This window comes from Condylostylus longicornis, unplaced genomic scaffold, assembly GCF_029603195.1.
Source record: "Condylostylus longicornis isolate FDR11 unplaced genomic scaffold, ASM2960319v2 ptg000055l, whole genome shotgun sequence".
Taxonomy (NCBI): Eukaryota; Metazoa; Arthropoda; class Insecta; order Diptera; family Dolichopodidae; genus Condylostylus; species Condylostylus longicornis.
This window is the reverse complement of record NW_026578024.1, coordinates 4,348,281-4,370,534: the sequence shown is the minus strand read 5'-3', so window position 1 is coordinate 4,370,534 and position 22,254 is coordinate 4,348,281. Positions and strand designations below refer to the sequence as shown.

General features: G+C 26.8%; 1 long non-coding RNA gene across 1 annotated transcript; it reads right to left on the bottom strand.

The window, feature by feature from the left end:
- Positions 1–388: 388 nt before the first annotated feature.
- LOC129612046 (uncharacterized) lies at positions 389–21,406 on the bottom strand. Its single transcript, XR_008697198.1, has 3 exons — positions 21,144–21,406; positions 7,157–7,696; positions 389–468 (listed from the first exon to the last, which is right to left on the bottom strand). It is a non-coding gene; the product is annotated as an uncharacterized LOC129612046 (long non-coding RNA).
- Between the last annotated feature and the right edge of the window lie 848 nt (positions 21,407–22,254).

Genomic DNA, 22,254 nt, shown 5'->3' with positions numbered 1-22,254 from the left:
AAACTAAATTACTGTAAAATATTCCAATAGATGGCGTAATTTAAAATTTGCTCTTTCTCTCTTTAGAACATAATTTACAAACTAAAACCTTTACAATTAATCATATGGTTTTATAAATTTCATCGTTTAATTTTCTCAAGTGTTATAACGATTCTATATTTGTATATATATAAAATTTACTAATTTTTGGGTTCATTTTAAAACTTAAATTTTAAGAATTCAACATATTGTAAAATGTGGGAGAATTTTATAATCTAGTTTTATTGCATGATGAATTCGTGCAGACAAGCGTATATATATATACATAATATACTATTTATAACAATTATTATACATACACTCATAGATGTAAAATATGTATGTGGGTATGTGCAATAAAATTATTCTTACTTACTTTATTTTCTCCCATATTTCTGTACCAAAATGTTTTAGCACCAGTAATTCCAAAGCGTAATTAACAAATCCGTACTGCAAATAAACATAAAGAAGCCATAATGAGAAAAAGTGATTTATATTAAATGCAATTTGTATTGTAGCATATTCAGAATGTTAAAATTTTATTTAGTGTTAAAATTACAATAAGCATGCACAAGGTACCTAATAAATTATGCTATTCTCGTATTGTTTATAAAATCCTTAAAGCAAAAACATAATGTGGTTTTCATTTAAAGAATTAATTTTTTTTTTTTTGAGTTTTATATAAAATAATTATAATGCAAAAACATGGAAATGATAAAATTTGTAATATGCTCATATTACTTTTGTAATTTTTAAGAAAATTAATAATATACAGAAATGTATTACAAGTGAAAACAAGTGAATTTATAAAATTAAAATTAACTGGAGGTGGCTTTTAAATTCTGATGCATATCTCCGCTTCAAATCCGATTTGACCTCAGTGTTTTAAAATATTAAAATTTAGTTCGCGATGCGCTATGAAAAAAAAACATTTGAAATAATTACTTTTTCAATTTTGAAAATCAAGTTGCAAACCTCTGAAATTTCAAACACTTTCTCTCAAATACAGATATATCTCATATAAACAAAAAAATGTGGGCTATAAAATAGGTTTTTCTCTCAATTAAGATATTACTTAAATTCCCTTTTGCAGTTCTTGCACTGCAAGAGATTTTATTAGTTAAAACTGCACTGCAATAGATCTACTAAAGCAGCGTTTTTATAAAAAGCTCTGGTGGCACAAAGTTTGATTTATTTTCTCTTCTAATTAAGGTTATGGCTATAAAAAGCAAAAAAAAGTTTTTGCTGGCCCATTTGGCAGAAGATCTCTTGCAGTTTTCCTAACAAAAACGGAATGCTTTTTGCAGCAAACTACAAAATCGTGTTGCCATTGCAAATCTCTGTTAGAATTACAAACACGAATTCAACCCTTTTAATAATTATTTTTTCTTTTCGGCTTTAGATGTAGAGGAATAACTGCACAACAACTATATGTATACTATGCATTTATAAAATATTTTATTTTTCCAAATATTTTATTGATATTATTGTGAATGAAGGGATTTTCAATCCAATTAATCATTTTATAGTATTAATTACAATATTTTTGCGTTTAAACATTGTTTTTAGTGAAAAATCTTTATTTTTATTGAAAATTTAATGTGAAAGTAATTAAATTTATAAAATATAAAAATTAATTGTTTTCCTGCTTAATTACTCAGATTTAAATCATTTTTGTGCAATAATATTTTTGAACTTTTTTTATTTGTAGGTCTTTGTTATTGGCTTTCCAATGGTTTGATTAATTAATTCTCTCATATTTTATTCTTATATAAATCATAAAATTTTTGTGAAAAATTGTAAATGTGAAAAATTAATTATTAATTTATTTGACGTGATTTTTGTAAAATCAATTCAAGTACAGATTAAAATGACATCGCGTACATTGATGGGAAATTTTAAAATTTATTGTGCGGGCAAATTTTTATTTTTTATACCGAAAATTACTAGTTTTTGATTTTAAAACATTTTCACTTTAATATGAACACAGTACTTCTGGTTATCCAAATATCTTGAACAAGTTAAGAACCATTGAACAGTTTAATTTATTTTCGGTTTATTTAAAGGACATTTGAAGTGATGCTTCTTCTACTCTTCTTTATAATTTTTGATATGTCTGCCTTGTTGTATTATTTTGCTCTTTATAGGCTGTCCGAAGATGTTAATTTTATTTTAACTTACAAATATGATCTTTCTATCTCGGAATTCCTTTATTGGCTTCAACACCCCAAAGCAAAAGAAATTGTTCCGATTATTATTAAGTTACCCTACTGTTTATAACTGCTTTTACTAAAATATTTAATTTAATTTATTCAGAAAAAGCTATAAATATTTTTTAGTTGTAGATGAAGATTTTATTACAAATAATTTTACATAACTTCTTTTTTTTATTGATAACAATTTCGAAAATGCATCATTTTCTTATATAAAACACCCGACATATTGAAAAACAACACTGACAAAATATTTATATGAATGTATTGTGCATGTTTTTATTGATTTTTAAATTTTTCTCAAATAAAACAGATGAGTTGGAAGTTTGCCAAAAATTTTTGATTTACTTGTAAAAATAAAATTTATAGTAACAGCGGCCAAAGTCCATTTAATTTAATGCTCTGCCAAAAAAAATGGAATTGGAATGAAGAAATCAATTTTCAAATCCCACATGCCTCTGATTTTAGTGTGATTTCTATAGGGAATTTTCAGTTTCGTTTTTTTTTGTTAGGTTTTACAGGATTCCGGAATTTTTTTTGATAAACTGGCCAATGTGCTTACTATAGATGCTCGTCATGTGCAATATAGGCCTTCATCTCGTCACAAATTATGATTTAATAATTTTTATTACATTGGTTATAGAAGGAAACCTTAAATTAATATATTTTTGATTATTTGCAAAACCATATTTTTCATGTTTGTTTCTAATTTTGTAGTATTCGGGATAGATTGAGGTGTTAAGTAAGGTTATCAATATGTTTATGGAAAATAGTTATGTGGGAAATTGTTGCGTCAGGGGTACATCGGGACCGCGTAATAAATTAACGGTAATCGTAATCTCTACAGATCTCACAAAGTTTCCGTTATTCTGGTCTCTTCTTTTTGGTTTATTTCTTGAACTTCTTTCTCTCTCTTTTGAACTTAATGACGTTTTACACATAAACACTTATCTCCTTAAAGTTTTTCGGATTCAAGAGAATTGCGGTTGATTTTTATTTTTGGCCTTCATTATCTTCTACTTTAACGTTCTGGGGCACCATATACGGCGCATAAATAAAACAACAACTAACCCTAACCTAACCCTTTAAAAACTTTATATATTGAATAAGGTTTTCGTTATGGTACAGGAGTTCCAGAGTAAAATAGAAAAATTAAAATACTTTTTTATTTAAAGTTGAATTTTTTCTTCAAAAAATTTTTTAAAGTTCCATTTTGGCTAACGATCAAGATAAGAACTAAATGCAAAGTAATTGAGTAAAGAAAAAATTTAATCAAATGGTGGAAAAAAACTCGAAATTATTCCTTTTGTTCTCAAAACTTTTTGAATTAAAAAATGTTTTTGAACTTATGCTAGTCGCTCTCTTGAAATTCACACAACAAAGTGTGAAATATTTTGCTTCTCTGAAATTTTTCAAATTGAATGTTTTGCAATTTAAGAATAGTTTGATTTTTCAGTATAGCGCAATTTATAAATAGTTTTTATTAAATTTTATTCGCATTTCTTCTCCACAGATTTCTATATACAGTGTGCTGTCAATAATTGTCAAACACACTGAATATAGAAAAATATTATTGGTTTATTATCAATCTACTCAACTGAGTTTGAGTGTGATTGAATTATTCAAGCATTTTTTAAGAATTATTTTCAATATTTTAAGTTGTGCATTTCAATATTTCTAAATTATCGTAACAGTACCAGTCTAAAAATTATGCCAACATAATATCAAAAATTATAACAACACGTACATTTTAATTATATGGTTTATAAAAGCTTGAATAATATTGTTCATTGTAACACAAAAATTGTAATCAAGAGTTGTTAAAACTTCGTCGTTCCACGAAAGCGTAAAAGGATTTAAAATCCTTATGAAATTGAATTTTAAATTCAAAATGTGAACGTTTATTCAATAAAAGCACTGTATTAACTATTTTCGATACTTTTACCTTAAATTTTGGGTTTTCATTTTCCTTTATAGAATTTTTCGCTTTATTATTAAAGGTTAAAAATACTTTTTGTTTTTGGTGGAAAATTAAGACATTGTTCTAGACCTTGACTAAAAGTTTTCTACTTTCTTCGCTTGCTTTTGCTTTATTTTTTTTTTGAATAATGAATATTCTATCGCCGTGCTTTTATGTTAAAAATTCAGTCACGTTTATCTCATTCTTTTGAATGATTGTTTTTAGTTTACGTTATAGGCAAGAGGAAATCATGAAATTTTATATTTTCATAAAACGAGATGGAGAAAAATAATAAAGAAAATTCGCTATTTTAATCAATCTGGCGGATTATAAATAATGCTTGAAAACCTACTGTAAAACTATTTGAAGCAACACGCTCATATTGAATTTGTTTAGCCGCGTAAATTTTGGAATATGATTTAAGGAATTAAGGAAATTTCTCTTCATTAGAACTTTTTATTTGGCAGTTTCAACTTTGAAATAGTTTGATTCGTTATTAAATTTCAATGAGCTCACTTGGCACAAAGTTGTGTAAGCTACATAAAATAAACTCTTATTTTAACTCTTAAATCGGAAGTTAACTAGCCCTTTCAAGTTATACAATTTTGCGTCATATTATGATGTGAGCGCAATGAATTGTTAAGGTATTGAAACTACCTTTGGGTATCATTCAAATTAATCAGAAAATTCAACGAAATTAAGAAATGTAAAATTTTCTAGAATAAAGGTACTTTAATCAACGAAAAAAAAAGAACAAATTTTCTTTTTTAGTAATCCAAACAATAACAATGAATTTTTAAATTAGAATACTTTCTGTGCCATTTTTTCAAAAGGTAATTAAGCCTTTCGTATTCATAGAAAATTAGTACCTATTATAAACAAAACAAACTTATAGTAAATTTATGTATTATGCACCAATGTTGTAATTTAATTGAATTTTAAAATTTGGTTGGTTTCGAATTTTAAAATTTAATGGTATAAGTTTTAATGGTGACGCGTTTTAAGTGCAATTCATGAAATTCTTAAATTATTCGGAAGTATTTCAAAAAATATTCAACGAACTTGAAAAATACAACTATGCAAACGTTCTTTTTCACAAACAATGTAAGAATCTTAACAGCTACTTCTTCCTGGATAGGAGCAAAAGTGTTAAATTAAGGCTTAAAGTAGATAATATTATAAACCCTATCGGGAGAATTAAAAGAAAACAAACACGATAGAAGTTCCGATCACTTTAAGTTCTAGTTTATAAGTTCATGGAAATAAAGTCTTCAATGAAAAATTGTACAAAGGCGGCGAAAATTTAAAAAACAAACATTTGACGTCGAAGGACAACATTAACGTTTCTGGGTTCATTAGGTAAACCCTTCTTCAATACTCTTCTTGTTTAAATATAATTCTTCAGATAATTTATGAATAGTGAAGAAATGCTTAGTGTTTGAATAGGGGACAGGGAAAAAAATAAAGAAAAATCGCTTTTATTTTACCAAAAAAGAAAATTATAAATGAAAATTTTTCTCTGGGGAAATTATAGGCGATAAGGAAAGTGAAATCTGGTCGAACTTATTCATTTTCCCTAAAGATATTAAAAAAACACAAAATGAAATTTAAAAGAAGGGAAATTATGAAACAAAAAGAAAAAGAAAACATGAAAACAAAAAAAAAAAAAGGAAAAGGATGTTCGGTTGCTAATTTTTCAAAAAGGAAAACAATTTTTTTATTTAGTTTTCCTTTTTTCCCTTTTATTTCTTGGTTTTTTTTTTACCTTATACAACACATAAGTCTAAAGGTTTACAGTGGCAGTTAATTACTGGGTCAAGTGAAATGAAAGTAATGTTTGGCAAATATTAAAGAATTGGTGTGTCTGACCTTCCATGAACCTAAAAAGGTTGAAAACTTTTAGAAATACAAAATTATAAAACAAGAAAAAGAAAACAAAAATTGAGAAGTTCTATGGTTTCCAATGGGTCTTTTAATTTCAAAGATGTTATAACAAAAAATTTTTTCGTTTATTCTTTTGACTATTCCAGACTTTAAAACATTCAAAAATGTTTTTAAAAGTGCGTGGTGATAAATTAAAAGAAAAATGTACAAGGTTACATGAACAAGGTCGCTGATTCAAAAATTACTAGCACGTTTTCTAAAATAAGTAGGTGCCCGCATAAGAAATTTATAATATCGTTAAAAAGTTCAAGTAGAAAAATTTTTCAGACTTTTCTAAAGGGGATTTCTCAAATGAAAACTTTTGGTTAGATAAATGACAATTTTTCAAACTTTTTTTATGTTTTCGTTTAAGTCGTACAATACAAGTATGAGATTCATTAAAAATTTAATTTATAATTAAAATAAATTGAAATTAATTAAAATTGACAAAAATTTTACAAGAAAATTTTGCTCTTGTTGTTTCATTCTTCCAAAATTCTGAAAGACAGGAACAAAGCACGTTTAAAAGTATACGCGAGTAAACATTAAATGAGTTGTTGTAAAATAATTTTTATGAATAACTGGCTATTAATTTGAGCTAAAGCGATAATTACCGAATCAATGAATAATTTATATAAATACCGTGTCTAATTTATATAATTGCAATGACCATGAAATTAGCCTCATTTTTACATTCATAATTTGGCAAAGAGAAAATTGCATACTTTCAGGGGCATTATAAATTTTTTCTATTAGAATGTCTCGTTTTCTCTATTTTATACTTAAAATTCTTTTCAAATCAAACCCAAAATGAATTTTATTTTAATTAGCGGGAAATATTCAACAATTATTTTGCATTTTTCCGGCAGAGTTGCTGTAATAGCAATATTATTTTGCTATTAAAAGGTGAATGCTACAGGGAGTGACATTTTTATTGTCGTAAAACTCTTCTTAACATTAAAAATAGTAATTTTAGATAAAAATTTAGAAAAACAAAGAATATTTGTTTTTATAAATTTGAAAATTTTCAAATCTAACTTACCATTTTGATTCGTTATAATTATCCAATCCCAAATTTTTTGAAGACGTAAAACTTCGCAAGTTGCACAATTCACAAAATATCCTTTATATTTTCTTAAGCTTTATGTAATAGTTTGGAACCAATTTTGGTAAATTGTTATTATTCACAACTTTAATATTTTTTCTTTTCTTATATTTTACTCCAAAAATTCTTGATGTCTTCCAATAGTTTTGTTTGCGAGTTTGTGTTCTTTTTGATAAATTATTCGTTTGTGTTACTAAAATTTTCGGAAAAGAAAAAACAAATTTGTATATTCACGTTATTATTTTTGTATTTCCTTTTAATAGTGCTTTGTTTTTTTTTTTTGTTTCTTCGTCCTTTATTTCCTTATTTAAATCCTATTAGTTGTTATAGTGTTCATTAACTTTGCAGATAGGAAGAAAACACTAAAAAAAATTCTTTGTTTCCTTTTCAATGTTTTATCCTTGTTCGTATTTGTTCTTTTATTTATTCTTTACAATTAGTATTTATAATGAAGCAATGACTTTGCTAATTACTCATCTGAAACAAAAAAAATAACAAAATAGAAAAACAAATTATTGAGTGCAAATAATTTTTTATTTTATTTTTCATTTGTACAATAATTTTTATTAATATGAACGATATCATGCCTCAACGAAATTGTATGTGAGAATAATCGTAAGGAATTGATTGAGGTTGCGTCTACATAATATATTAGGAGAATCGAACTTAACAATTAATTTAGTGAGTGTTAAAGGCTTTTTCTGTGATGTTTTATTCGAGGAATATGTACTTATCGTATATCCAATAGATTTAGACTATTTTATTTATTCTCATAAATATGTTTTTAAGGAATATTGCGCTATTTTCATATCAGCACAATTACATAATATGAAAATTCGACTAACTTATTTGAAAATTTTCATTTTTTCAAGAAGTAAGGATTAATATAAAATTTAAATTTCAAATTTAATCTCTTGTAGGAATACTTCCAAATAATTGAATAAAGGAGATTTTTTTCCACTTAAGTGTTTTCAAAATCTGATATATTCAAGGAATTTGCTTTAAGTTTGTAAAAAATTATTCCATTTAAATAAAGAACAATTCCTCTATTAGAAGGCATGTATGTGTACGCAGTATACCGTATCCGCATATACCGCTTTGATAATATGTAGAAAGTATGAAAATCGAGTCGATTCTCTTAATTTTCTGAAAAAGTATAATTTTGAATTAAAAAATTTTTACGATGAAATTATTCAAATACGATCAAAACTTTTTACCCACACACATTTAATATTCAAAAATTTATTGAATTCCAGTGAATTTCTAATAACTTTTAAAAATTATTTTAAATTTTTTTAAATATTACCAAGAAATAAATTACTCTGAAATTTAAATTTTGCTTTTCTTCTTATAACGAAGCGAAAATTTTTAAATAATTACCTTCTATTATAGGCTTTTTTACACGTTTAACAAATTAGCAATAATTTAATTTAATTAATCTTCTTTTTATATTTTAAGTATATTAAGTATGTAAAAGTTAGGATGTCGGCTTCAAATGCTTGGAAATAATTAAAAAATTTTGAATTTCTCTTTTCTTTCTTCTTAGTTTTCAAGAGAAATTTAAAAAAAAAATTTCAAGGAAAACCCGGCAAAAAAGATATTTTAAATTAAATGCGTTTTTAAGTATTGTTATTAGTGCTTAAAAATTAGAATGAGGTTTTCTAAAAAAGAAAAGAAAATTGTGGCACCTTTTAGAATTCAAAAAATTTTCCAAATTTAGATTTTCAAATAGCGCACATCTGCTATTTTGTAGAAAAAAATCTTTAGTGTGTGTTAGACATTTTGTAGAGAAAATTTATTGTTTATTAAAGGTTTTTATACTCTAAAAATATTTTTTGTATTCATTTATTTAAGCGCAATAGTAAAAAATAAAGAGAAAGAAAAAAAGAAAATTATGAAAACCTCAGAAAGTATAAGAAAAGAGAAAATGTTTCCTTTCACATCTTTGCGAAAAATTTCCCTGTAGGGTTTAAACACCCCCCTTTTATTTTTATTGGTTTTTTATTTTGGTTGTTTTTATTTTGTTCTACCTACACATTCACATATACATAGGTAAGGAGAAGCAATGTTATCTTTTATCCTTTTAAATAGTGATATCGTATGGAAGGAAATTAAAATCTTTTATAATATGACATTTTTATTATTACCTTCTTCGCATTGAGATAAAAATATTCGGTTTCTTTTTTCGTTTTTTTTTAAGAAAACTGTTTGGAAATTTGAGATGAAGTCAATTTATATGAAATTTATATGATGAAAATGGAAATTGTTATCCTAATACACTTGTATATGACAACCAAATCTATAACAGAAGAATTTTGACTTGAACAAGGATATTATTTATTTAAAATTTTTCTATTTATATATCGATATATGAGTTTTCCAATGAAAATTATATTAACGTGATAACAAAATTTGTTATAATCACTTCAGTTCCGGTATAATAATATTATGTAAAATATTGCAAACACAAATTGGAAAACACAAGTGTATTGATGTTATTTTTATGGAAAATAAATAGTATTTCATCTCTTTTGAAAAGGAATATGTTTGCAAGGGCATAACTAATATACCACTCCGTTTGTACCACAAAGAATGATAGTAATAAAGATATTAGACATTTTTAGTAATTTATTCTTTCCCTGTTAGTGTTGAAAGAAGGTTATTCCAGAAGCTAAGAGTAGGAGAGAACCTGAATTGGATTTCTTAAATAACTATTTAAAGAGATATTCCTATAAAATTTAATTTTCAAATAATGCTTTGCACTTCGATTTCGAAAATTACGTTGCAACTGATTTTCCACTCAAATGATTTGTATAAATTGTTGGTGAGTTTATGGTAGAATGTTTATATTGTAAAAGTCACTAAATTATGCACATATTCAGATCACATTATTTACAACAGCCATATTTTGTATTTCATTTATCCTTATCTTTCATTAGTATACTTATCACAATAGTAATTAAGCTGGAGCGTAATGGGTTAAAATCCAAAAATTTTATAAAAAAAATCATTATTTTATTTTATAAATTTTGAAAATAAAAATAATTAAAATTATTTTTGTTATTAAAATTATTTTTGTTACAAATTATAAATTTACTGAGAAAATCTGTTAAAATACCGTCACAATTAATAATATTATTGTTGATATAAAACACATAAGCGGATCCATCACGGAACCATCACAAAAATCAAGATCATTTTAAGTATACTCTTTTAGCAATGTTTCAAACCACACACAATTTTTTTTTTCAAAATGAGCTTAATTACGAAAATTATGAGAAATTCAATAAAAAAAAACATTTACAGTAGGCGAACGAAATGAAATTTGTTTTTTTTCTTTTTTTTTTTTTTAAATTCAACTAGCTATTAAGAGAAACTGCATGAATTTATTTATAAAAAAATATACTTTGTTATACAAAGAATAAAAAACCTTAAGTATGGGAAACAGAAAAATAATGATGAACAATTTTATGAGGATTCTTAAATATAAAAATACAAGTTTTCCTTTATCATTTTCATTTTCTTTGGTTTGGCTTTGACAAGTTTTTGTAAGAGTTTTTTTTTTACATTTTAGTTAATAGCAGGATACTTTTTCTCTTCTTTAAAATTAAATAGCTATATATGAACCAAAAATAAATGGAAAATTATTAATATACAATAATTTTTAAGGCTAAAACATTGTATTTTTAAGGACGAACGTTTATTTAGTAATTTACAGAATATTATGTGGGTTGCCACACTATTTATGGTTAAAGAATTAATTAAAAATAAATAGTTCACTTCCTTAGAATAGTATAAAATTCTATGTTAATGAGGCATGGAGCCACAATATAGAAACTTATAATCTTCAGTTAGAAAGTTCTTTAAGAATATTTAGGAGCCATTAACAAATTTGTTTTTAAAAGCAGTTGGATGAACTTACATTTTAATAGTTTTTGTATTCGAAAATCAGGCAAAAGAATTGTCTTCGGTAAGTGTACACTACCACATACAAAAACTGAAATCGCTGAGAGCTTTAACAGTGTATAATTTGTTGATAATTGGTTCAAGAAATTAAAAATCATTCAAAAACTTAAAATTTGCTTGAAATTAACAAATTTCAAGCAAATTTTAAGTTTAATTATTCAGATTTTTTTGAGTGTGCGTCTAAGTAAAACTTCCTTTAAAATTTAAATTAATAAAATCCTTAGAAAAACGACAAAGAAAATAAAATTAAGGCAGGTATAAGAATTTTTTATACTTTCAACCAAAATTTGATTATTTTTAAGGGAGGATTTCTTAAAATTAATACTGACTGCGGCGGTGGTAATCCTAATGAACACACGTGAATTTTTACATTATATTTTATTTTTAATGTAAAAAAATTATATTAAATCCTTGAAGGATAATATCAAAAGTTTTTTTTTTTCTAATTTGGTGGAATGTTGCCTGTGTCATGTTTCTTTTATAATAATATGTATTTAATTTTTTTTTTCTTTTATAATTTTGTGGTTTTCTTTGAGAACGCTATGCATAATATGAAGAATGGTAATAACTTTAAAGCGATTTGGTAGCTTTTTTCTTTCATTTCTTTTCTTGTTTTTTGTTGCCTGTTAACCAAATACAACTGAGTTATATTATATACCTACTCCCTGCATTATAACGAAATTTTCTGAGCTCATCATGTATGCTAATTTTATGGTCCCTTTTAATGGATTTTATTTAATGACTTTTTCATAAGTTTTTTATCATTTTTAAAAAGGAAATTATATTGAAATGATGACTTTTTATTAATATAAAAAGGAGGAAAGTGATTGATTAGTGTTCGTATAAAATTGTTTTCTTAGATAAAAATGGGTTTGTGTTACCGCGGTACTCTAGAAGAAGGTTGTTCTTTTAAAAGAAAATGTCATTTAAATAAGAGCAAAAATATTTGATTACAATAAAGTTTTAAAAATTCAAATAAATTTTCTTTTAAAAAAGAATAAAGATAGAAGAAAAAAAATAATGACACCCAAATGAGAAAATTTTACTACTATGGGTTTTGTAATTTTTGTACTTCGAATTATCAGAGATTGAGATATTTTATACAATTTTCAAAATATAATTTACATACATTGTATTTCTTCTGAAATTATTGGAAATATCTTCAATAGAAATTGGATTCTCAATGGGATTTAAATTTTGGTTTTCCTATGCTATTGTATCTACAAGGATAACTCAAATGTATTACCAAATAACCAAAATTTAACTGAAATCAAATTCAATTGCAATTCATTCGTTACGCTTGGAACAAAATTACCATATTAAAAGTTCAAAATTTATTTTTAAATTATTATTAAAAATTCTTTTATTTTATATGAAAACCGCAATGCAATTTCTTGTATTTGAGTTCAAAAAATAATTTTGAATATCAAATTTTCTTTTTAATTCAAATGCAAAATTAATTATTTAAAATTAAAAACCTCGTTTCATAATGAAGAACTTTTAAAATACATGCAAAATGAACTTTGCCTCAAATATTTGCATAAGAATCCTTTATTAAAACGTCTGTAATTTTTTAATTTTGTCTTCAATATTTGTTTTAATCGTACCCTCTAAAACTAAAAAGTCGAAATTAAAAATAATTTGAGAAACAAAAACTAAAATGTCATATTTAGTGCGGTTTACACTAAAAATAAAACAGAAATTTTTTTATTTTCTTAGTCAAAATAAAATGCAACCCAAAATCATAAAAGTTATGTTGAATTTTCCTGAGGTCTTATTATTGCTTTATTTTGGTAAAATAAATAAGACTCTTGAAAAAAAAAAATTGTTTTGAACATTTTCTTTACATTTCAATTTTCACATGAAACTTTAGTTGAAATTAGAAATTAAAAAAATTATAAGAAATTAAAAAAAAAGTTATGTCAATAATGACAAACTATTAAAATAAAGGGTTTTTCAATAGCAGCATTTGGATTATGGACGTAATTGAGGAAGAGAAGAAACTTCTTTTTTAAATTTGAAATATATTGGCTCTAACTGTGTGTTGAATTGCGTATAATTCAGGTGGGGAACGAATATAGTGAGTCCACGTTAATTATAATTTATGGTGTATTAGTTTACGTATTCAGTGTTCAATATTTACTTTCAAAGTGGCAATAGCATTACTTAATAGTGTTAAGCCACAGTTTCTAGATTGCAAACTGTAAAGTTAATTTCGCAACAAGATTAATTTACTAATCTTTCACATAAGAATGTGATAGTCAACAGTGTCAAATGATGATACTTTTTGTTACTAAAGTATCTAGAAAGAGGCTATAAGAGATTGGAAAAAATTCATTTTTGCCTATCAACTTCAACACGTTTCTTATCATTGAACTACAAAAGTTCAATTGCACAAAGTGCTTTTTGATATGTGGACGAGCGTTTAAAGTATATATATAAAACTTCTTAGTTTTAATGTATACTGTGTCTTTAATGGAAAGATTGCTGAACTAATCTTGTAATGGTCTTATGAAAGCAAGACTATTATTGTAATAAGACATCCATTATTTCTGCGTATTGGACAGTAGGAAGTGAAAACTGGAAAACACTCCTTCATGAGCAATGTAAATTAGTGATACTTGAGCAATTTATGGAAAATGCCGACAAATATTTTAGGTATTCGCGTATGAATTTACTTGTTTTGTTTGCTTAGGCACAATATTGTTACAACAATTTTTGCTTTTTCATGTTAAAATTTTTTGTTTATTAAAAATTTTATAAAATCAAAACTGTATCGGAAACAATAAATCAAATTGAACTGCTAACAAAATGTGTGAACATGCAACCTTACATAAAGCATAAAAATAATTTAATTTTTTATAAAATGAAAAATCCAAAATTTTGTGTAGTGCCTTCAATATTGTAATTGCAAAAATTTATTGTTATTACTTCCAGCGATTGAAGCGAAATAATAAACGGTTATAGTTTATATACCGTGCTTTTCAAACACAGTTAAGGTGTAGATAAATTTTTTATGGTTTGCCTAATTTATTTAAAGTCTGTTTACAGGATGTTATGCCAAAAGATCATTTAATATTGCAAAGAAAATATAAAAACGGGTAAATAACTTCATTCTACTATAAAATAACACGAATGAAAATTCTTTTCTAATCGGTTTTAAGGATTATTGAATTTTGTTAACTGGAAACTATTTAAATTGCATTAATGTCAGTGCTACTTGTTTTAGAAGCTACTGGGTTCTTTTCTACTTATTTTCTTAAATTATAATTATTTTACAGCTGTAGCCCTCGAAAATTAACTGGATATACTGCAGTTTATCACAATAATTTACGAAATCAATAGAGATTCGCTCAATAAAATTAAGGAATTGAGGTTAAATTTTTTTCATTTCTGGCAAATCGTGTATTTTTCTCATTTCTGGCGAATATTTTGGTAGATTTTCAAAAGAATTTCATTTTTAACAAAATTCGATTATGGCGACCTTAATCTATTAACGTCACGTAAAACTGCAACATTTAAGGGTGCCTTTATTTTTCTTTGGTAATTACAATAAAGCGAACAAATGAACCACATTAATTATTTGAATTTCTTGGACTTAGTCTTGAAAGTATTCAAATATCTGCCTAAAATCAATATATTAAAATTGAAAATAAATTGCACAAAAATTACTTTTATTTCTTTTGTTTTTTTATGAGAAAAGTTGCTCGAAGGTTTAATTGAGGGTCACCTTTGTATTGTGTATACATAGAAGCTTTAATAAAAGCAATCACGAATTACCAATAAAATTTAGTTGCAAAAATTTTTTATACGTGACAAAAGGATTTATGAAATCAGAATTTTGTAATAAAATATCATTCTTTATGTTTAATAAAAATTAAAGAAGTATTTTGAAACACGTGGAAAAGGGAAAAGCAGAACATATTTTAGTGGTTGTGGCTATAACTTTTACGAACATCTTACAGGTGGGTAGTACTTCCGCTTACTCATCTACAAAAGCCTTATAATACGCATGTAATTTTAATGGTTAAAGTTTAAACGATGTTATCCTGTTTTATAAAGGTTATTTTTAGACAAAATGAAATTAAAAGAAAAAAATTAAGTTTTTTACCTGCGAACAACGTAAAAATCCACTAAAAATTCATAAAAGTTTTCCAGGAAAATGGTCGATTTCATATAAAGTTAAGTTGGGGCACTCATATGATTTACAGTTTGCCGTGAGTGTAATTATTTATGTAACGTATACAGTATTTAATTAAATTTAGAATATTTAAAAGGTGAAAAGAGTAAGATAAAATTTTCCTGGGTAAATTATTTCATAAAGAATTTTGTTTTTGACCGACATTTCCATTGCAATATGGTTTGGTGAATTATTTGGAAATAAGGTTTTAAAAAAGGAATTTAAAATACTTTCCTCTCTTAGCTGTTATCGTAAAGGACAGGTTGATTGCCCTGAAGAAGGAAGAAAATAAATTTCAAAATTTTTATTGTCTTTTCGTTCCACTAAACATGGTATTTTTTTATTTATTTGGACTTTTGTGTTAAAAATCAGGCAGGAAAAAGCTATTTTTAGGAATAAAAATTTGTGAAAGTTAAATAAAAAAAAAAGAACTTTACTACTTTTCAGAAACAAAATTGAAAAAAAACAAGCGCTTTTTAGTTCCAGCCTTGCTCCGAATAGTCATTTTGCCGAGTCCTGCGCGGTAGGGGGAATACTGATCATGGTAATCAATGAAGGGGGAATACTCTGGGCCATTGGCCGCTTTGATCCATTTAAGTCGGTTGGCCCTGACGACATAGTGCCAGCAGAACTACAATGCGCTGCGGAGGTCATCCTTCCTTGGCTTAAGATCATCTATGAGTGCTGTATAGACTTAACCTACATTCCAAAAACGTGGAATGTTCCTAAGGTGGTCTTCATCCCTAAAGCTGGGAGAAGTTCTCACAGCTGCCCAAAGGATCTTAGACCTATCAGTTTAACGTCTTTTCCATTAAAGATATTGGAAAAGTTGATGGACGTAAACATAAGGAGTAACCTTAACCCAAGGCTTCTGGCACAACATGCGTATCGTAAGGGGAGGTCAACGGAAACGGCCCTCCACTCTTTCATACACTACATTGAAAAATCTCTGGACTGCAGGGAGTATACGATGGCTGCCTTCCTGGATATTGAGGGCGCATTTAACAATGTCGTGTCGCGGAGGGGGAGTCTGGAGGGGGAGAGCTGCAAGGTGATAGCTTACGCTGCTGGACTTGACTGTTGCGGGGTCTGGAAAGCACCTTCATGCCCTAAGTTGGCTGATGCAGAGGGCCCTGAGCCTCGTGTCTGGCTGGGCTGTCGGCTGTGGGTTGACTATCAACCCACAAAAGACGGAACTGGTTATTTTCAGTAGGAGATATAAGATACCAACAACAACTCCGCCGACACTCAACGGAATCCGCTTATCCTTTAGCAGCGAGGTTAGATTCCTGGCTCTAATTCTTGATTCAAAGTTGAACTGGAGGTCCAACGTTATGGAGAGAGTAAGGAAGCAACTATTGCGCTTTACTCATGTAAAAAAGCCGTCGGGAAGAGGTGGGGCCTGAAACCAAACATGGTTTATTGGCTATACACCGCAGTAGTGAGGCCGATCCTGATGTATGGCGTTCTGGTGTGGTGGCCAGCGCTCCACACAGCAGGGGGCCTAAGGCTGATAAGCAAGATTCAAAGAATGGCGATGATATGTATTGGTGGAGTATTACGCTTCACCCCTACTCAGGCTCTCGAGATTCTCTTCCATCTGGCGCCATTAGATGTGCTGAGTTGGTAGATGGCTGCGGGATCTGCGGTGCGCTTGCGGGCCGCATCTTAGTGGTCTTGTGCCCCTAGGGGGCATGCTTCCATTCTAGTTAACCTATGTGTACCCATCGGGGAGACAACCTAACCTAACCTAACCTAGTTCCAGCTTTTCTGTCGTTTTTTACGTTTTTCAAATTTGGCAAATATTGGAGACTGATTAAACGCTTCTTATGCCGCGGGACACTATAGTTAAAGATTAGAATGACAAAATTGGCTCTGAAATTGAACCATACCACATAGCTATTATTTCCAAATTTTTAACATCATTATTTTTTAAGAATATAAGCCGTAGAAGTCTCAAATTGTGGCCGTTTCATGGATTTCATAAATAATTTATTTTGTAGGATGATGATTTTGTGCACCACTCTCGTCTTCTAGCTTGTCACTTTGCGAAAATAGTGAAATTTCAATTTTCTTACGTATTCTGTATGTAACAGGTAGCTTTGATTTGAAGTTTAGTTGAATTTGAGGTTATTTTCTAACTGTATTGCATATTAAGAAATTCTTGAGTTAAACAGTGTGATTTAAATCAATCAACAGTGTTATTGATTTAAGCGACATTGTATTCCTATATTCTAGGAAATTTTACGGTTATATTGTTATTATAATTTATACGAAAATGTCGGAAATTCGTAAAATGTCGTCTTAGTTTTGTTTTATTCAAAAAAAAAATTTACAGATCTTTAAAAATTACTCTAATCGTGTCTATAATTATTTCACTTTGTAATCGATCACCATAAGTATCATAGGTAACCATCATCCATTTAAACTATTACCCAAAAAACTCTCTTTTAAAGTATTTTCGTATTGCTATTATCGTATGTAATATGTATGTGAAATTTATGGTTAGATCCAAATGATTGTTACAAGTTGTTGTGTTTACATTAAGGGACCACATACCAATCAAAAGCATGTCATTGTCCTTTTATTTAAAATATTTGCAACAAGTTATTTTTAACAATCATTAATTTCTCATTTTGGTTTAGAAATCAATAAACACACATACATATCTGTAATTTATAAAACCATTTAAAAATATTATCGTGTTAATTTAAGAATAGTCTTACAACTTTATACTTGCATATACATAAATTTGTAATTGTGTATGTAAGGATGTATTGAAGTTAGATTTTAAAAATTTTGTGCTAGAAATTCATGCATATGTAATATATTTGCCCGACTTTCGACATGTCAATCTACATATAATGTATATGTAGCTTACAATTCGTCCTTATTCTGTGCCAAGAAAATTTAATTAAAAAAAAATTTTTAAAATACATACACATGTTTGTTTATTCATAAACACACATAATGTACCATAAATGGAAAATTTTAATATTTTTCATTGTCTATATAAAATGTTGTAAAAAAAAATGTTTTGAATTGTTGGTTTTGTCATGGACAATAAAATGGAAAAAAAATCTGGTGTGGTCGTCACATAACTGACCGGATTGCCCGTTTTCTGCATTCATTCCAATTTGAAAATTAATTTTGTACATCCTTGTCTTAGATTGGAATTTAATTTGGTTTTAAACAGAAGATAAGGCAATGTCGTTGATTATTTCCATTTAATATTATACGTCTTCAGTCTGCTGTTGCTGATTTGCATTTATCATTATTCATAATAATATTGAGTTAATTTTCTGACTGTTTTTATTATTACTGTTTCAATGACCCTTCAAAGTTCAATTATACGCATCCCAATCCAAAATGAGTTATCAATGAAAATAGAGTCAATAGAACTATACAGATTTCCCAATATTTTTTCGTCCTACTTCGAAACGGTGAAGTACATATTATTGTCAAAAACACAATATACAAAATTTGGTCCAAAAACAATACCCATCTTATTGTTTGTAAAGTTTTTGGTAAAAAGGAAAAATTCATTTTGTTTTCTCTCGCATTTTTATTCCAGCCATTATTCATCCAAAAATATTTTGTTAAATTAAATTTAATGAAAAAAACCACAATTTTATTTATTTAATTTTGTTCAATGCAAAATTTGCAACAAAAGCAGAACTCTTTAAATTGGCGACAAAAATATTTTATGCTTACATCATGCAAATTTGACCATCTACATATATGGTGGGAATTGTTTTCTTGTATACGAGCTTGCTTAATATTGTATGAGTAATTGAAATTATGCAAATATCGTTGGCATTGATAATAAAAAAATTGAGTTGTTTCTAAATTATACGTTCTTGACCAAGTTTCTTACATTATAAGAGCTCTAGCATTGAAGAAAACTACATATACATACATACAATATTGAAGAATGAATTAAATTTGAATACTTTGTAGTCATGTCGCGACATTATTGTTATTAAGCGAGATTAAGATAACTAATTGTTAATAAGTTAATTTCATTGAAGTGAATCAAGAGAATGTGAACTGTAAAATTTTAATTACAATCTCTTCTAAAAGTACCAATGATTCTATAAGTAGCATTTTATTTTATCCTGTCATTAGTGTTAAACACGAATTTTTTTTAAGAGCTATTGATAGGAAAATCCAAAGAGTTACTATTGATATAAAATAAGGATATGAAGAAAAAATTTCTAATATTGTTAAAAATTCCTGCAACATGCAACTTCCTGAAGCTCAACATTATTAGCTTCTTTTAGCACAAGAATTGCAATGGAATTTCACTTTTATGGTTTCACTCAATAGAAAAACAAAGAAATTAATTTATTTTAGAAGTGAAATTGGAATTGAATAACATTTTTAATATGAAATGCAATATTACCAAGACTTCTCCGTGATTTGGTATGAACTTATGTTATGAATTTCTTTAAGGAAAATTTTTGAATATTAAAGCGATAACGTAAATTGAAAAAACGCATTATAAATTGATCTTATTGGATTTTAAATTTTAATTCAATTATCTTAATTACATAAATTTTGGACCATAAAGAGGTTGCAGAATCAACTTAAAAATTTTATGAAATTGTTAGAGTTAAGAAGTTGTCCATCGCTATTACCTCAATATTGAGATGTTTATAACCGTACGAACGCATATGTTTGAAGGGTATTAAAAATTTGCCTTACAGTTTGTAACGATGAGAAATAATGGTAAGAGAAATAGACTCAAGTATATGTTTTTGATCAGCGTCGAATCCAGTCTCAATTTAGCAATGTTTGTTTGTTAATCCGTCTGTCAGAATGATTTATGTGGTAGCTACCATAAAACTTCAAAAGCTGATTGTTCATATATTAGAAACTGTTAGCGCTATAAAGCTGAAATTTTTAACAAACGGATAGACAAGAGCTTGTATGAAACTGTATGTCAATTATTTCCGATATTTAAAATCTTTTATTCGTACGGGTATTACGACTAAATCCGAAAAGTAAAATATTTTAATTATATTAAGTTAAAAAAAAAACAATGAAACAAATTCATAAGCTATTCATAATTTTTTAAAAAGAGAAAATAAAAAATGCAATCCTTAATGAAATAAATCAAGGTTATTGCCATACAATATCCAAGAGCATAATTATGGAAAATTAATTCTATAATTATATTATGGAAAAATTCTTTAATAATTTCAAGAAAATTGCGTTATAATTTATGAATTTTGGTTGAATAATAATCCAAGAATAATAATTTTTCATGAGAGTTTAAAGACCTGTGTTACACCAAATTATATTCAGTTCAAAGAATTTTAATTAATTAAAAAATGTTTTTATGAAAAATGGCCCCTAAAAGTATGTAGTAAAAAAAAAAATTTTTTTTTGTTCTGAAGGTCATTTTTCCTCCTTTTCATAAATCATAAATTAAGACTCAAGACGATAAGGTTTTTATAAATTTTTTATGATATTAATTTTTTTTTTTACAAAAACAAGAATTTTTAGCACGTGCACTTTTGACTAACTCTACATTAAAATTTTAATTTGAAATTTTTTGCATCCTCTTTATTTTTTTATAATATTTTTTTTGGAAGCACGAACCTTTTAATAAGGATTTTATAATAGAATTTTTAATGGATTAGAAAATAATAATAATGAAATTCTCTTTTACTTGACAGTTTTTTTCCTTACTTATTGTCCGAAACTGGAAAATCTTACTTCGAACTAAGTGTGACTTAGTTGGTTTACTAATTTTGTAGCAAATAATCTTACCTACTGCCGATATTTTGAATAATATTGCTGATATTTGAATCCTTTGCCTTAATTTTGTCTGAAATTTGTTAATTTAAGACTTTGCTTCCTTCAGATTTTTGAAAATTGATGCGAATTTTCGCCTCTTACTCACTTTTCATCAATACTTAATTTTGTTTTTGTGCTTTTATGTACAAATTGTGATTTAAACACTATTTTGACTTACATTAGTTATAGTAATCTTATTTATACACTTATTTTCACAGTGCGGACGTTTTCGCTATATACTTTTGATTTTTACTTGTTTCAATAGCTTTGTATGATATTTTAAATAACACTTGAATAAACCACTTGTCACATAAGTAACTTTAATAATATAAGCATTAAATTTATATCAGAATATTTCCATGTGAGTAAAACAATTATATTGTATGTGTTTAAAAATCTTGATAAGCTTGTTTGACACGTTTTCTTTCCAGCTTCAAAAAGCTAACATATGAGCAGTTTAAGTTTTCAAAAAACACAAATATTTGTTCCGCACTTCAAAACAGCGAACCACCTTATATTTTATATTCAAATCGTTTTAAAATTTAAACTGGAACCTAAAATAAATATTCCAAGTACAATATTTTTTTTGTTTTGTATTGTAAAGTGAACATTTTTCTTCGTTTTAAATTATTTAGTTTTACAAATCTACAAAAATCATTTAAGATGTTAATTAATATTGCAATTTTTTCTTATATCTGCTTAAAAATATTTGAGATCTGCTTAAAAATATTGAAATCAAATTATTCGCAACGAAATCGCGCCGTAAAAGAACCTTCCGTAAATTCACCTTATGTAGAAGCACTAATATTCCAAACACACTCCAAATTTTCTTAAGATCTCTTCCTTCTCTACTGATTTACAGTGAATTTTATAAAATATGCTTATGCTATACGTTCCGTGTTAAAGTCTACATAGTTTTTTTGATATACGCGTAAATTTCGATTTTCTCGTCTTTTTTTTTTGTTATATTTTTTTCATTAGAATTCAACTAAACATATTATTTTTTAAACTATATTTAAAAAGAAAATATTTTTACATACATATTATTTTTCTTCATAAAAAAAGCAGAACATAAAACATAAAA